The following is an 803-nucleotide window of genomic DNA, read 5'->3' as shown; positions in this document are numbered from 1 at the left end:
GATAGTAGCATGATCATATCAAAGCTACATTGTGTGGCAAACTCGATGAGGATGATGTGATTACCTTTATGTTGTTTTGTGAAGGTTGAGAAGCGGAGCAGGTAAAAGAAGGCCTTGAAGGTTTGAGATGTCGTGGTAGGTTAAAGAAGTGGCAGTTCACAGCTGCCATTGCTCTAACCTCTAGATAGCTTTTGTTTTTCTCTTTGTTGCTCTTATGGTATAGTCATGTTGATAAGAGATTCTTGTCCTCTACTTGAAACGATGTCGGTTTTGTTTGAGGCGTATGGATGGATAAGGTACTTTGGCTCTTTGTGTTTAAAGAAAAAAAATTCTCAAAATTGGCAAAGATCTTTTTTTTTCCTACAACAAAAGGTTAATGCGTGGGTTTCAAAGACTTACAAAAATCTTCCTTAAAAAGAATCAAAATCTTGTTTGTTTAAGAGATAATATTTTGGAAAATACGAGGATATTGGAATGCTATGTCGACCGCACAAAAATAGGTAAGATGGAATAAACATAACTTGTTTTCCAAGCAAGAGATTTACGAAACAGAGTTTAGGTTATTAGGGTGGGCTAAGAACTCGGAAACATTGCGTTGACCACTTAATGGCTTGTCTAGTGCTGTTTTGGGTAAGAATATGTTAGAATACAATATATTTGATTGATTACAAGTGCTAGAGATTCATGATGAGTGTTTGGATGTGTTGAGAAAGACTTGTTGAAATTGGGTCCCAAATGGGCTAAGAACTCGGAAACATTGCGTTCAACCACTAAATGACTTATCTGGTGTTGTTTGGGGTTAC

The sequence above is a fragment of the Capsella rubella genome, unplaced genomic scaffold (assembly GCF_000375325.1).
Source record: "Capsella rubella cultivar Monte Gargano unplaced genomic scaffold, Caprub1_0 scaffold_8, whole genome shotgun sequence".
Lineage (NCBI taxonomy): Eukaryota > Viridiplantae > Streptophyta > Magnoliopsida > Brassicales > Brassicaceae > Capsella > Capsella rubella.
Note: the sequence above shows the minus strand (reverse complement) of the source record.